This window comes from Macrotis lagotis, chromosome X (genome assembly GCF_037893015.1).
Source record: "Macrotis lagotis isolate mMagLag1 chromosome X, bilby.v1.9.chrom.fasta, whole genome shotgun sequence".
Classification (NCBI taxonomy): Eukaryota; Metazoa; Chordata; class Mammalia; order Peramelemorphia; family Peramelidae; genus Macrotis; species Macrotis lagotis.
In genome coordinates, this window is record NC_133666.1 from 102,119,814 (window position 1) to 102,134,642 (window position 14,829).

General features: G+C 34.4%; 1 pseudogene; it reads left to right on the forward strand.

Moving 5' to 3' along the window:
* The first annotated feature begins 441 nt into the window (after window positions 1-441).
* On the forward strand, window positions 442-9,766 carry LOC141498789 (F-box only protein 3-like; annotated as a pseudogene).
* The last annotated feature ends 5,063 nt before the right edge of the window (window positions 9,767-14,829 follow it).

The following is a 14,829-nucleotide window of genomic DNA, read 5'->3' on the forward strand; positions in this document are numbered from 1 at the left end:
CTGTAAGTTTTCAGGTAGATAGGCAATCTAATAACTCTGCTCTCCCATAGTTTCTTCCCAAACACTCAGCTAGCTCTGGCAGTGAGTATGTCAACTTCATTAATGAAGTGTGTATCCCTGAAAAGTATACTGCCAAGTTGAGACTCACAATATTCAAAACTTTTCTATTTACTGTAAACATAAAATAAATTGTCAAAGTATATGAATAGGAAGCTTTCAGAGAAAAAAATCAAAGTTATCTTTAGTCATATTAAATCACTATTGATTAGATAAATGCAAATTTAAAAAAACTCTGAGGTAACTCCAGATATCTATCAGATTAGTAATGTGACAGAAAGGAAAAATAACAAAGTTGGAAGTAATGTAGAATAATAGAGACACAAATGCTCTGTTGGTAGACTTACTGACTAATTAAATCTTTTTATAGAGCAATTTGGAACTATGCCTGAAGGATTTAAAAACTATGCATACACTTTGAAAAGCAATGTCACTACTAGGTATGTAACCCAAGGAAATAAAAAATAAGGGAAAGGGCCAATATGTACAAAAGTATTTATAATAGTTCTTTTAAGGTGCAAAGAATTAGAAACTGAGGGAATGCCCATTAACTGAGAAGTGGCTGAACAAGTTGTGGGATATGATTCTGACATAATACCATTACTAAAGATTTATATGAACTGATAAAAAATGAAATTAGCAAAATCACTTCTGGTCAAAGTGGTAGAGAGAAGCCAGGCACTGTTTTAAGCTCTCATATCTCTTAATAGATTTTGGATCCGCAGAACTCAAAGAAGAACTGAGGGGAACATCTACCAAGAAAGTCTCTACAGGGAAGTGTGGGTGTGCAGGGGGCAAAGTACAGAAACTGAGCCCAAGGGTGGTGGGATGAGGCCAGGGACTAATCTGACAACAGCAGCTGGAGTGTTTGCTGTGCACTTGGCAGGCAGGAGAGGTGCAGCTCTTACAGCCCATACATCTATTCAATCAGTACAGCTGGTCTGTAAGACCTGAGTTTCAAGCCCCCATGTTTTCAGTGGCAGCCCATGTGTTTCCAGCTGAGTCCCCTGCACCTTGTTCCTGAGGAAGGGTCTGATTTTTCTTTAGAACAAACACAGAAACAGATAGCGTGTTCACAAGTTGCCCCAAGGCCCTGCTATGTGTGGCAGATCTCCTCCAGTACTGATTGTTGATTACATTGATTAACTTTCATGGGTTAACTGAATATTTTTCATGGATTTCCTGAAAATCAAGAACACAGAAAATTCAGAGGAAGATTCTGGCATGCCTTACTGGCCGACCCACTGAGTCACCCCCAATGAGCAAGGCCTCTAGAGATCTCAGCATTGAAGGTCTGTGAACCAGCCCCTTCCCCAATACAAGACCTTAGGGAAAGATTCCAAACTGAAGAAAGACCAGCACAAAGTGGGATCCATTATGTGTTACCTTGAAGTCAAGGATCCTAGCTTAGATAGGACTGGAACTTCAAAGGAGAATATGTATTAGTCTCCAACCCAGAAAGACTTTTTAGAAGATATCAGAAAGGAGTTTAAAAGACAAATGGAAAAATTGGAAAAAGAAATGCAAGAGAAAATTAACATCTTGCAACAAGAAAATAAATCCTTTGAAAACACAATTCGGTAATGTAAAAAGATAATAGCTCCTTCAAAAGAAGAATTGGAAAAGGAGATGCAAAAGGTAAAAGAAGAAAACTCTTTTTTAAGAAAAAGACTGGAATCTGTGAAAACTAATGACATAATGAGATACCAAGAAACTGTTAAACAGAATTTTAAAAATTAAAAAATTGAAAAAATATAAAATACCTCATTGGCAAAACTGACCCGAAAAATAGTTTCAAGAGAGACAATTTAAGAATCATGGACTACTTGAAAACCATGAAGAAAAAAATAAGCCTCAACTCCATACTTCAGGATATAGTGAAGGAGAATTGCCTTGGTATCCTGGAACTAGAGGGTAAAATAGTCATTGAAAGAATACATCAAGGGGCAGCTAGGTGGCATAGTGGATAAAGCACAGGCCCTGGAGTCAGGAGTACCTGGGTTCAAATCCAGTCTCAGATACTTAATAATTACCTAGCTGTGTGACCTTGGACAAGCCACTTAACCCTGTTTACCTTGCAAAAAAAATCTAAAACAAAAAGAAAGAATACATCAGGGGCGGCTAGGTGGCATAGTGGATAAAGCACTGGCCTTGGAATCAGGAGCACCTGGGTTCAAATCCGGTCTCAGACATTTAATAATTACCTAGCTGTGTGGCCTTGGGCAAGCCACTTAACCCCATTTGCCTTGCAAAATCCTAAAAAAAAAAATACATCAATCCCTTCCTGAAAGGGATCCCAAAAATGAATATTGTGATAAAACTTCACAACTATCAAACAAAGGAGAAAATCCTGCAAGTGGCCAGAATACCAAGGAACTACAGTCAGGATTACACAAGAACCTGGTTGCATCAATATTAAGGGATAGAAGGTACTGGAAAATGATATTCTGGAGGGCAGAAAATGATGTTCTGGGTTGCAGCCAAGAATTCACTACCCAACAAAACTGAGCCTTCTCTCTTCCAGGGAAAAGGATGAATATTTAATGAAATAGGAGACTTTCTTCTTTTCCTGAAGAAAAGCCCAGAGCTAAATAGAAAATTTTGTCTTCAAGCAGGACAGTTGAGAGATCCATGAAAAGGCAAACAGGGGAAGAGAAAAAACCTGTTATCCAAAAAAATTAAACTGGTTACATACCCACCTGGGAAGAAGATTCTCATAACTTTTGAGAATTGTAACTCTATTAAATGGAATATACTTTACTTAGCCAGAAAGTAATGAACATGTCCATGACTTGGATGGAATGGTTTAAAGATTTTCTTTTTAAAAAGGGGCAATAGTAAAGAGACAGAAAGAGGGAAATTGAATGGGGTAAATTACATCACATGAAGATGTACAAAGGACCTATTGCATTAGAGGGGAAAAAGGAAGGAGGTGAGAACTGCCTGAATCATTCTTTCATCAAATGTGGCTTGAAGAGGGATTAACAAATACACTCAGTTGAGTTTAGAAATATATTAACTTTCAAATATTAAGAGGGGAAAGGGGTGGGGAGGAAGAAATAAGGAACTGACAGAAGAAAGGGAAGGAAGATGGCATAAAGGGAAAGGGGAAAAAGGGAGAGCGGGTTGATTAGGAGGGGGTAAACACAAAGAAAGAAATGATATTCAGAAGAAAAATACTGGGGAGTAGGGATAAGGTGAAAAGGGCGGGGGGAATACAAATGGGAGGAAGATAGCATGGAGAACAATAAAGAATTAGTAATTATAACTTTGTGAATGGGATGAACTTTCCATAAAACAGAAGCAGATAGCAGAGTGGATTAAAAAATAGAATCTTACAATATGCTGCTTACAAGAAACACATTTAAAGCAGAGAGAGATATACATACAGAGTAAAGGTAAAAAGCTGTAGCAGAATATATTATGCTTCACCTGAAGTGATAAAAGGCAGGGATAGCAATCTTTATCTCAAAGTGGCTATAAAAATAGATCTCATTAAAAGATTTAAGAAAGGAAACTATACCTGCCTAAAAGGTACCAGAGACAATGAAGTAATTTCAAAAATAAATATGCATTTACCAAGCATAACATCCAAATTCTTAGAGGAGAAGCTGAATGAGTTGCAGGAAGACATAGACAGGAAAACCACTGGGGGGGAGACCTCAACCTTATTTTCTCAGAATTAGATAAATCTAACATAAAATAAATAAGAAGGAAGTTGAGGAGGTAAATAAAATATTAGAAAATTTAGACATTATAGATTTTTGTAGGGGACAGAAAGGAATGTACCCTTTTTTCCTGCAGTACATGGCATCTACAAAAAATTTACCATGTACTAGGGCATTAAATCTTCATCACACACAAAAAGGCAGAAATATGGAATACATCCTTTTTAGACCATGATGCAATGAAAATCACATGCAATAAAGGGTCATGGAGAGACAAAACTAAAACTAATTGGAAACTAAATAACCTCATTTTAAAGAATGAGGGGAGCAGCAGCTAGGTGGTGCAGTGGATAGAGCACTGGCCTTGGAGTCAGGAGGACCTGAGTTCAAATTCAAATTCAGACACTTAATAATTACCTAGCTGTGTGACCCTGGGCAAGTCACTTAACCCCACTGCCTTTCAAAAAAAAAAAGAATGAGGGAATCAAACAACAAATCATAGAAATAATTAGTTATTTAATCCAAGACAATGATAATAATGAGGCAACACATCAAAAGTTATGGGATACAGCCAAAGCAGTAATTAGGGGGATGTATTATATTTTTTTAGGGTTTTTTGCAAGCCAATGGGGTTAAGTGGCTTGCCCAAGGCCACACAGCTAGGTAATTATTATGTGTCTGAGGCCAGATTTGAACTCAGGTATTCCTGACTCCAGAGCTGATGCTCTATCCACTGCACCACCTAGCCACCCCAATATATTATATTTTTAAATGCTTGTATGAATAAAATAAAGATGAAATCAATGAACCAAGCATGCAACTAAAAAAAGTTGGAGAAAGAATAAATGAAAAATCCCCAATTAAATACCAAATTAGAAATTCTGAACATTAAAGGAGAAATAAATATAATCAAAAGCAAGATAACTATTGAACTAATAAATAAAAGAAACAGTTGGTTTTATTAAAAAAGCAATAAAATAGATAAACCTTTGGTTAATATGATTTAAAAAAAGAAGGAAGAAAATCACATTGTCAGTATCATAAATGAAAGAGTTGAACTTACCACCAAAGAAGAGGAAATTAAAGTAATAATTCAGAACTATTTTGCCCAACTCTATATCAATAAATATGATAATCTAATTCGAATAGATGAATATTTACAAAAATATAAATTGCCCAGGATAAAAGAAGTGAAAATTAAAAACCCAAATAACCCTATCTCATAAAAAAAATTCAACAAACCGTCAATGAACTACCTAATTAAAAATCTCCAAGGCCAGATGGATTCACAAGTGAATTCTAGCAATCATTCAAGGAACAGTGGGTTCCAATTCTATACAAACTATTTGAAAAAATAATGAAGATAACAATAATATATTATTGATACCTAAACGATGAAGGGTCAAAACAAAGGGAGAAAACTATGTACCAATCTTCCTAATGAATATGTATATAAAAATCTTAAATAAAATATTAGCAAAGCAATTACAGTTATCAATAGGATAATACACTATGATCAAGCAGGATTTTTTCCAGGAATGTAGGTTTGGATCAATATTAGGAAAACTGACAGCATAATTGCATATATTAATAAGAAATAACAGAAATCATATGATTGTCTCAATAGATACTGAAAAAGTCTTTGACAAAATACAGTACTCATTCCTACTAAAATCAGTAGAGAAAGCATAAGAATAAATGAATTCTTCCTTAAAATGATAAAGAGAATCTATCTAAACCCATCAAGCCATATGGAATGGGGATAAATTAGGAGTATTTTCAATAAGATCAGAGTGAAACATGGATGCCCATTTTCACCTCTACTATTCAATATTGTATTAGAAAGTTTAGCTTTAGTAATAAAAGAAGAAAAAGAAATAAAAGAAATTAGAATTTAGAATGCAAAAACAAAACTCTTACTCTTTGCAGATATATGATGGTATACCTAGAGAACTCTAAAAGATCATCTAAAAAGCTACTGGAAACAATTAGCAGCTTTAGTAGTCACAGGATATAAAATGAACCCACATCAATTCTCTGGATTTCTATACATTATTAACAAGATATAGCAGCCAGAGTTAGAGAAATTCCATTTCAGATAATGTCAGCTAACATAAAATACTGCTAAGGCAGACTCAGAAACTCTAAGAAAACAACTATAAAACTCTTTTTTTCAGGGCAGCTAGGTGGCGTAGTGGATAAAGCACCGGCCTCGGAGTCAGGAGTGCCTGGGTTCAAATCCACTCTCAGACACTTAATAATTGCCTAGCTGTGTGGACTTGGGCAAGCCACTTAACCCCATTTGCCTTGCAAAAACCTAAAAAAAAAAACTCTTTTTTCACACAAATAAAATCATATCTAAATAACTGGACAAACATCAACTGTTCATGGATAGGCCAGGCTAATATAATAAAATTATATAATATATTGTTATTAATATATCCATATAATAAAAAATGACAATTCTACCTATTCAGTGTGATACCAATGAAACTTCAAAAACATGCTTTAGTGAGTTAGAAAAAATAGTAACTAAATTCATATTGAAAAACAAAAAGTCAAGAATATCAAGGGATGTGATGGAGGATAAAAGCAAAATAAGGCAGATTAACCTAGCCATATCTAAACTTATATAATAAGGTACCAGTCACCTAAACTGTCTGCTACTGGCTAAGAAATAGAGTGATGGATCAGTGGAATAGATTAGGTTCAAGAGACACAGCAGGAAATGATTATAGTAATCTACTATTTGATAAACTATTTGAGTTCAGTTTCTGGGATAAGAACTCACACTTTGGTAAAAACTGCTGGGAAAACTGCAGGATAGTATAGCAGAAACTAGGCTTAGACCAACACCTCACACTGTACACCAAGATAAGGTCAAAATTATCAAGATTCAGACATAAAAAATATTACAGGCAAATTAGGAGAATAAGGAATTGTTTACCTGTCAGAACTATGGAAAGGGAGCATTTTATGACAGGAGCACCTGAACAAACTAGATAATTTTGATTACATTGAATTAAAAAAGCTTTTGCACAAAAAAACACTATAACCAACATCAAAAGAAATGTAAATTGAGAAACAATTTTTACAACTAGTGTTTCTGACAAAGTACTCATTTATAAAATATATAGAGAACTAAGACAAATTTTTTTTAAAAAAAAGTCATTCCCCAATTGACAAATGAACAAATGATATGCAAAGGCAATTTTTGGATTAGGAAATCAAAACTATCTATGGTCATATGATGCTCTAAATTATTATTGATTAGATAAAGGCAAATTAAAATATCTTTGAGGTACCACCTCACATCCATCAGATTTGGCCAATATGACAGAAAGGATAATGATTAATGTTGGAGGTAATGTGGGAAATCTGGGAAATTAATTCATTTCAGGTGAGGCTGAGAACCAATCCTAACTTTCTGGAGAGCAATTTGGAATTATGCCCAAGGGCAATAATAATGTGCATACCCTTTGATCCAGCAATACCACTACTGGGTCTGTATCCTGAAGAGATCATGAAAAAGGATAAAAACCCCACATGAACAAAAATATTCGCAGTAGCTCTATTTGTAGTGGCAAAAAATTGGAATTTGAGGGGATTTCCATTGATTGGGGAATGGTTGAACAAATTATGGTATATGTATGTAATGGAACACTATTTTTCTATAAGAAATCATGAGGGGGTCAGAAAAGCCTGGAAAGACATTCATGAATCGATGCTGAGTGAGATGAGCAGAACCAGAACATTGTACACTTTAACAACATGGGGTGATGATCAAACTTGATGGACTTGCTCATTCCATCACTGACAATTTTAGGAGATTTGTGATGGAGACTACCATCGGTATCCAGAGAAGGAACTGTGGAATTTAAACAAAGACCAAAGATTACTATCTTCATTTTTGAAAAGTTGTCTTATGTATTACATAATTTTTCTATCTCTGATGTTTTCTTTCTTCCTTATGGATCTGTTTTTTTCTCTCAATACATTTTCATCTCAATTTTCATCTATGCATATCATCGAAACAAATGTAAAGACTATATCAGATTTCCTTCTGTTGGGGAGATGGGGAAGCAAAGGGAAGCAGAGGAAAAAAAATTTTTAAATTCAAAACCTTGCAAAAAATGATTGGTAAAAACTTCCATAGTATGTAATTGGAAAACAAATAAAATATTTATATGATTAAAAAAATAGCTGCACTGGGGGTGGAGGAGCCCAAGCTGTGCCTGGAGCTGCTGCTCACCCACCCCCTGCTGCTCATCTTCTCCTTCCTGGACTACCATGCAGGGACTACCTGGACCTCATAAGCTGCAGTGTTGTCAGCAAAAGATTAAGCCAACTATCAAGTCATGATCCTCTCTGGAGAAGACACTGCAAAAAATATTGGTTTTTTAACCTAGGAAGTAAAAACTCAGAACAAAAATTGGAAAATTCTCTTCAAAGACACTTATATTGATCTGGGAAGATATTTTCAACATTATGCTACTCTTCAAAAAGCCTGGGATGACCTGGAGAGATACTTGGGACAGAGGTGTCCAATGATGATTGGATCTCTGAAAAACAGTGTGGCAGAGAGTGAGCTGAATGCCGTGGAGGCAAAGACTGGGTCCAAACTTCCCAAAGACTATAGATGCTGCTTTGTGATCTACAATGGGTAGAAGCTGGTGGTTCCTGGGTCCAATTACTACCATTTGGAGGATCTACTGGACATTGATACCACTGCTCTATAGTTCCAGCAGAGGTAGGACCTGAAACAGTGTCTCCCTCTCAGTTTTTGTATCCACACTGGGTTAAGTCAGTATATGGCACTGGAAAATGTCGAAGGTCAAAATAATTATGAGATCTTCTATCAGTGTCCAGACCAGATGGCCCAGAATCCATCAGCAATTTATATGCTTACTACAGGTGCTTCATATTCAGAATGGTTTACCTCTTATGTGCACAATGTTGTGACAGGAGGCTACCCTATCGTCAGAGACCAGATTTTCAGGTATGTTCACCATAAGGGATGTGTGGCAACAACTGGAGATATTACAGTGTCAGGTGTCCACGTCATTTCTCCCAGAGCTTAGTTGTATACATCCACCTCACTATTTCTTCACTTACAGAATCAGGATTGAGAAGTCTAAAGATGCCCTTCCTGAGAAGACTTGTCAGTTAGACAGCAGATATTAGAGAATCACCAACATCAAAGGAAATCAAAGAGGTTCAGGGGGCCCAGAGTGGTGGGAGAGTTTTCCATCCTCAGTCTTGGCTGGGTGTATGAGTATACCAGCTGTACCCCTTCTCTACCACATCAGGGTACATGGAAGGACCTATACCTTCCATCTCCTTTACTACAAGGACAGGATATTCAATGTGACCATTCCCAAAATCCATATGGTGTGTCTTACCTTCAAAATCACTTAGCTCCCTGACCCCAAGGGATAATTCCAAGATCATATTCTTTTAGAATTAGGAGGGGTAGTAGAGTTAATCTAAGCCATCCCCCCTCCTTTTAAAGGTGAAGAAACTAAATTTATGGTGTGATATGACTTGTCCCTCTTCCCCTCAGAAGTTAAACATTCAGGCTAGCAAGGATGGCACCCTAACCATTGTCCTTGTCATTGTGCTGCCATTTGAAAATCTGTTTGTCCAGAGAGGTTGAGGGCTCTGCTTTGAGTGCTCTTAAATTCTTATGTTAAGATCAAATTTCATCCAAGTTTTAGATTCTTATCAGTTTTATCACTGAATCTGTGATGATAATATGATGACTCAGAAGGTGAGGTTAATCTTGCAGGATCTGGAATATTAGCACCATCACTTAACTGGGTACTGTAAAGGTGTGGTTATGTTGGATAAATCAGTCTGCTCTAATAAAATGGAAAGGCCAAGAAATAAAGGATTATCTACTCAATGATGTAATCCTATCCCAAGGGTTTTCTGTGATTGAGGAAGATGAAGAAGAAGCAGATTCCACCTATTCTGAGGACTATGTTGGGCTCATACTGGTCGACTACTCCCTGCCCAGTCACTGTACTTGGCACACCTGAACAGAGGGGTACACCCGAGCCAGGCCACAGGCATTTCCGAACACTTGTAAATAAATTATGGCTGTTCAGATCTATCTCCCCAGGCAGCAAGCCAGCAGCAGACTGAGTTGAGGTTTCTACCAGAGGTTTATTTTAGCAGTTGGTTTGGGTTTTTGTATTTTCTGTAAGAAGGGAGCAGGAAAGAAAGCCTTTTTTTCCCTTTTGTCAAATGAGAAATTCATTCTCAAGCTACAGGGCTGGTATTTAGTGCCTTGTTTAAAGTATTTCATATTTGTAATATTTACAGAAGCTGGGTGTGGGGGGGGGAGGGGTGTGGATTGCTTTTATACAAGCATCGCAAATGTAGCAGCAGTAGTTAGGAAAGGTAGAATCCACAGATCTATAGAGCTACTGTCACCTTCAGTCCTAGGGTTATCATTTCCTGCTGTTGTCAGTTGTATATGGAGGAACCAATTTGCAATTAGGCATTTTAAGCCCAGGGATCCATTGTAGAGTGCGCTTATTTGTCTACTCACTGGAGACACCTGCAATCTCTCATGGTTGACTTCCGTTACCGGGAATGAAAAATGGTCTTTCTCCCCTTGAAGACAATCCATCCTTGAATTTAATTTTAGATAACAATCTTTTCCATTGCAGTAATTTTAGAATGTGGTATATTAAAGCATATGCTCTGTCATTTACTACCAACAGGAGCAATATCACATGGAATATACATTTGTAAATACAATTTCTGATTTTTTCTGATTTATACACTGTCTTAAATTTGTGCTAAGTGACATAAATTTTCTGTTGGGTTTTTGTAATTATCAGATTCTGAAATTGGAATGAAATCTTGCAGGTATTTAAAATCAAATATTTAAAAGTAAAAAAAAAGAAATTAGCAAATCCAGGGAAATATATATATAGTAACAATAGCAGCAGTATTTCACAAGGATCAACTGTAAATCACTTAGCTAATTTCAGTATTACAATGAGCCAAGAAATTCCAAATGACTTATGATGACAAATGCAAATAAAAGCATACCTTTTAAATTCTTATTTCCTTTTTGTGGTGCAGTCTGTGTTTTCTTTGTATGAATAGCATGGCAACATGTTTATCATGAGTGTATATATATATATACATATATATGTATATATATATATATATATATACATATATATATATGTAACTCTGTCAAGTTTCTTTCCCTCTCAGTGATGGCTGAGAGAGAATTTAAAACTCAATTTTTGAAAAAGGGAATCTAAAAACATACAAGGAAAAAATTTCTTGTAATTGGCAAAAAATTAAGTATAGTTTTAAAAAGAAAGGCTTCATTGACTTATGTTTTCCAATTTTATAAAAGGAATAAGGCTTATATTTTTCCTAGTATTTTCTGCATCTATTGTGATAATCATATCATTTGGGGATATTTTGGTTATCAATTTGATCAACATGACTGATAGTTTTCCTATGTAAATCTCACCTGGTCATAATGTGTGATCTTTATGCTATATTAATGAAATCTTTTGCTAACATTTTATTTACAATTTTTTCTTCAATATTAATTAAGGAAATTGGTCTAATTTCTTTTTCTGTTTCTTTTTCTGTCTATAATCTGTACCCCCTGAATTTAATATCAAGACTGTTTTTATGTCATAAAAGGAATTAGATAGAATTCCTTTTTTACATTTTTTTCAAGTAATTTCTACATTATTGGGATTAATTATTCCTTGAATAAGCCTTCAGTTGTAAATCACCTAAACTTGGAGATTATTTTCTTAGGAAATTCACTTAAAGGTTATTCAATTTCTTTTTCTAAGATAGAGTTTTTAAGTATTCTATTTCATCTTTTTCTATTCTGATTATATTTTGTAAGTAATCATTCAATTCACTTGGATTATTGTTCGTAATTGACTTAAAATTGGGTAAACTAACTCCTAGTTAGCTTTAATTCTATCTTCATTGGTGGTGTATTCAAAATTTTCATTTATGATACTGTAATTTCATTAATATTTTATTGACTTAATGGTTTAACTAGTTTATTGTTTTTTCTCAAAAGCAATTTCTAGCTTTATTCATTACTTAAATGTATTTTTTACTGTCAATTTTATTTACCTCTTTGATTTTTCAAGATTTCCATTTGAAGTTTAATTGAAGTTTTTAAATTTGTTCTTTTTACAGCTTTTTTAAAAATTGTAACAATTCCTGTATCTCCACTTTCTCTCCTTTATTGATATCTCCTTTATTGATATATTGATATAAATTTTCTCCTAAATACTTCTTTGGCTGCATCCCACGAATTTAGAAATATTGTGTCATTCCCTTTGATGAAATTATATATTTCAGATAATACCTTTAAGTTGGAAATGTACAGTTTGAAAGTTAAAATATGCTTTATGATTTATCCACCTCTTTTAAATCACTAATGATATAAAAATGTTAAATTCAACCAGGACAGTATTAAAAGATTGAAACAAGGATATCAATATAAAATGAATGTCAATCAGAAGCATATGAATATGCTTTTGAATATGAACATACTTCTATAACAAATATCAAAATATTTATATAGATATACATCATTTTATTGCACTTCATTTTATTGTAGTTCAATATTATTTGGTGTTTTTGTTTTATTTTTTACAGATTGAGATTTCTGACAACCCTGAATTAAGCAATTCTATCTACGCCATTTTTTGCAACAGCATGTGCTCACACTGAGACTTTGTGTCACATTCTGTCACAATATTCAAATTTCTCATTATTATTATATCTAATCTATGATCAGTGACCTTTCATTTTACTATTGCAATTGTTTTCGGGTACTGCAAATCATGCCCATATAACATGGTATCTTAATCAATAAACCTTTTGTGCATTCTAATTGCTCCATTAACCAGCAGTTCCCTATCTCTCCTCCTCTCCTAAGTTCTGTCTATTCCCTGAGACACAACAATATTGAAATTAGACTAATTAATAACCCTATAATTACCTCTAAGTCTTCAAGTGAAAGGAGTCAAGTAATGCAGTAAACTTTACTGCTGTCTTATTTTAAGAAATTGCCACAGCCAATCCAGTCTTTAGCAACCACCAGCCTGATCAGTCAGGAGTCATCAACATCAAGGCAAGACGCTCAAGCAGCAAAAGCAGTATGACTCTCAGAAGGCTCAGGTGATGGTTAACATTTTTAGTAGTATTTTTAAAATGACATATACATTTTTGACATACTATGTTGCACAGCAGACTATATCATATTATAAACCTAATTTTTAGATGCACTGAGAAACAAAAATATCATATGACAAGTTTATTGTGTATTTACTTTATTGTGGGGGACTGGAACTAAACCTGCATACCTATATATACATATATACATAAACACTTGCATGCATATACATGCATGTATATATGCAAGCATGAATGCAAATTCTAAGAGACAATGAATATAATTCATTGAAAGTTGGCCTCATAGACAGAAAGACTTTTGTTCAATCCTGCTTATGACATATACTGACTTGGAACCCTAAACAATTAGTGCCTTAAATAATAATTTCAAAAAAGTTTGTGATCTGCATGGAAAAAGAAAGTTTCCTCACATGGGTTTCCTTCATATGAAATCACGAGTCTGCACCAAATAATAATAATGATAATAGTAATTTTGTCTCAAAATTTATAAGAGAAAACCTTGAAGTCTTACAAGAAGCAATAGAATATATATATATATGTGTGTGTGTGTATGCATTATATGTGTGAGGTTATATAAGATATTATGAGTCATATATAATCCACATACACATATATCTAACTATATCTATATATATATATATAAATAAAATGGACAGATAAAACAAAACAAAGTATCTATGTTTATGAATCACAAGACCTTAAAACTGATAGAAAACTATGATATAATTAGTAAAAGGTAGGAGATACCACAACAATCTTATGTATATATATATATATATATATATATATATAAATATAAATAAACAAGTGAGTTAGATAATTACAACAATAAAGAGATTCAGATACTGTACATCAAATCTGACAGAATTGCATTCTCATTAACTTAAAAATAATCAATCACTTTTAATAAACATCAACCACCAACTAAGTTCTGGGGGGGTAGAAAGAAAGGCAAAATTTGAGTCCCTGATCTCAAAGAGCTCATTATCTAATGGTGGTAGACAAGATGCAATCAAATATGTACAAGCAAAATACATAATGGATAAATTGTAGATTATGTCAGAAAGAAGAGAATTAAGAATAAAGGGCATTGAAAAAGGCATTTTATGCAGGTGATAGAACTTGATGATTCTTAAAGGATTTAAATCAAGTTAAGATAGTGAAATTAGGATAGAGAGGATTCTATACATGGGGGACAGTTCATGAAAATGCATATAAGATGAAGTGTTTTGTATAAAAACCAGCAATAAGGCCAATGTCAATGATTCAGAGAGGGGGTGGGGAAGACATGAATAGAGGGGAAAGAGAAAGTATAAGACTTAAAAGGAGGCAATACGCCATGTTATGAAAGGCTTTGAAACTATATAGGATACTTTACATTTGATCTTGGAGGTAAAGGGGTCTCAGTGGAATTTGTTGAATAGAAGAATGAAGTGGCCAGATCTATTCTTTAGGAAGATCAATTTGAACATCCCAGTAGAGGATAGATTGTAATGGGGAGAATTGTTAGTTGAGAAGACCAATTAGCAAGTTATTGTAATATAGGTATAAAGTTAATGAAGAGCTGCTCCAGGTGGTTTGCATTGTCAAGGGATGAAGGGGACTGTTGTATAGGTAAAATATATGTATAAGGAAAGAGTGAAGACTATAGGAAGACATTTAGGTTGTGAATCTAGTTGACTGGGGAAATGGTATTTTCCATTAAGGAAGAGTTTTAGGGAAGTAAGAAAAAGAGGAATATTCAAAAGTAAATTCATAATACTCAGTACCAATAATAAGAGAGAAATTTGAGATTGTAGCATCACCCCACAAAAAAGCTTAAAAAGAAAGTGAAAAAATATGACTCAGTTCTCTGTATATTTTAGAAATGAGTCCTTTGTCAGAATCGTTAGTTGGA